The sequence below is a fragment of the Rhincodon typus genome, unplaced genomic scaffold (assembly GCF_021869965.1).
Source record: "Rhincodon typus isolate 14 unplaced genomic scaffold, sRhiTyp1.1 hic_rhity00014342, whole genome shotgun sequence".
Taxonomy (NCBI): Eukaryota; Metazoa; Chordata; class Chondrichthyes; order Orectolobiformes; family Rhincodontidae; genus Rhincodon; species Rhincodon typus.
This window is the reverse complement of record NW_025979980.1, coordinates 891-3523: the sequence shown is the minus strand read 5'-3', so window position 1 is coordinate 3523 and position 2633 is coordinate 891. Positions and strand designations below refer to the sequence as shown.

Here is a 2633-nt window from a genome sequence, read left to right as displayed (position 1 = left end):
CTCTACTTCCTCAGGAGGCTAAGGAAATTCAGCATGTTCACAATGACTCTTTGCAATTTTTACAGATGCACCGTAGAAAGCATCCTATCTAGATGCCTCACAGCTTGGTATGGCAACTGCTCTGTCCAGGATTACAGGAAATTACAGAGTTGTGAACACAGCCCAGTCCATCACAAAAACCAGCCTTCCTTCCACTGACTCCGTCTACACTTCCTGCTGCCTCAGGAAAGCAGCCAACATAATCAGACCCCTCCCACCCTGGTTATAATCTCTTCCACTTTCTTCTGTTGGGCAGTAGATAGAAAAGTTTGAAAATACAGATTAACAGATTTAAGAACAGCTTCTTCCCCACTGTTATCAGACTTCTGAATGGATCTCTCCTATCTTACAGCTGATTTTTCTCAGCACTTTCCCTGTAGCTGCAACACTATATTCTGCATCCTGTTCTATTACCCTGATGCACTTATGTAAGGTATGATGTGTCTGGATAGCACGCAAAACAATACTTTTCACTGTATCTCAGTACATGTGACAATAATAAATCAAATTTTAAAAAAAGTACCTAGGTTACCTTAAATTACCATAGGTCTCAAAAATTTGATCTACAGGTCAAGCAAGCCAATTCACACTGCTGTGGTGTCATAGTATAGTGGCTACGCAGGTTTCATAGTATAGTGGCTACGAAGGTTGTATTTTCCACTAAAATGATAAAGATGTCAGTACAAAAAGAGGTGGTCTTTCCCAGCCAACTCAGCAACGTTGCGTATGAATTTCTTTGGTGCAATATCAAGTGTGTGAGCCATATGTTGCAGTGATTGGCTGGTCCAATCAAATGGCATGTCCCAATGGTTGTTTGTAATAACCGGAAGGCAGACTGTACTTGTAGTGATAGGGACCACGTGGACCTTGTTAACTACAAGGTTCTTGAGTGCGGTTGTGAACTTGGACCAATCAGGAAAGCCTTCGCTGACCAATATAACCAGGAGACAGGCTCTGTGGTGCAATGGCGTATGCATCCTACTTCTATGGAATTTGTTAACCATCCTATGGGAGAGGCATGGTAGCCTCATATATTATCTCTAGACTATTAATCCAGAGACCCAGGCAAAGTTCTGGGGACCCAGGTTCAAATCCTACCCCAGCAGATGGTGGAATTTGAATTCAATAAAAAGCAAAATTTAGAGGGAGACTGTGGGTTTGGCGAGATCAGGCTCACACAGAATGGAGGCCTCTGCGTGGCGAATCATGAGGATGTTAATTCTATTGTACAGGTGCAGAGACACATGCTGGACCGTTTCGAGAAGAGAAATGATGTGTTACTCAACTTCAACAATCTGTTGTGCGCGTGAGACTAAATCAGATGCCAGAATGATACCAGCATCATACCTGGGCACTTGTGGACATGAAGAACAATCTCGACAATATCTTTCAGCGAATAAGGATTCTGACGGACAAACTTGCAAAGCAAAATCCTGAAGCATTCAGCAGTACCTATAATTCCCCGGTTGCAGGTGACAATGAGGATTTTGATCCAGTCCCGAAGGTTCGTTACCGCTGTCCTCCACTTTGGAGCTGAGTTCTGACTCCAGTAATATCAGCCCAACGTTACTGTCCACTGGAGCAAGCGGAGACTTGGAAGATGCCTCACAGGGACTCACAGTCACCCTACAGATTCAGGGACAGATTGGTGGGCATGAGCAGCCTGTCAGGGAAGATGGGGGAAATAATCTTCAAACTACACCTGGATAATGTGCCCCCTCAGAGTGAGAGGGTGAAAGCAGCCTGGAAATTGGACAAGCTCTTGGATGAAACCTCTTACTGTTGCTGTTAGAGCAGGCACCAAGGCTAATGCCTGATGGAACATGAACTAACTTCAAACATTTGCTGTTTTCCTTGTTTTTGTTTTAATTGCACTGTGGATTGCTGTTTCCCAAAATATTTGGTGAACTCCACTTACCGTGTGATCCCAGGGGTTTAACGGTGAAACACACTGGATTTATGTTAAAAATGTAAAATGTGAGGAAATAAAATGTCGACAGCCTGCAAGAAAGAATATAACCAGGAGATTAGAATCTCCACAGTGGAGGACTGACTCCGAGCTGGCTGACCACAGCCAGTGTACTGTGCACGTGTAAATAAAGGGGGACTTAGTGATGGGATACTGGCCTCTGTGCTGTTATTTCACTAAGATTTAATATTAACAACTGATCCAGCATGCTGGAACAGAGTTCCAAACCTCTCCCACCCTTTGTGTGTTTCCTAACATCTCTCCTGGACAGTCTGGCCCTAATTCTCAGACTATGTCCCTTAGTTCTAGTGGAAACCAGTGGAAATAGTTTATCTATTCTGACGTTTCCTGTTAATATCTTGAAGACTTTGATCAGATCACCCCTTAACCTGCTAAATAAAAAAAATGAAAATATAACCAGGAGATTAGAATCTCCTCGGTTAAGGACTGTCTCCGAGCTGGCTGGAACATCAGTGAACTGATGCACAAGTAAATAAAGGGAGACTTGGTAATGGGACACCAGCCACTGTGCAGTTTTTTCAGTACTGAACTCGCGTCTCTGGCAAAATGCAAAACAAAACATGTCCTGGTGGTATGTTTCTGTGACTGTGCAGCACTTGGTAAG

The 2633-nt window shown here is 43.6% G+C and overlaps 1 pseudogene; it reads left to right on the top strand.

The window, feature by feature from the left end:
- Positions 1 to 670: 670 nt before the first annotated feature.
- LOC125482654 lies at positions 671 to 1749 on the top strand (annotated as a pseudogene).
- Positions 1750 to 2633: the final 884 nt, after the last annotated feature.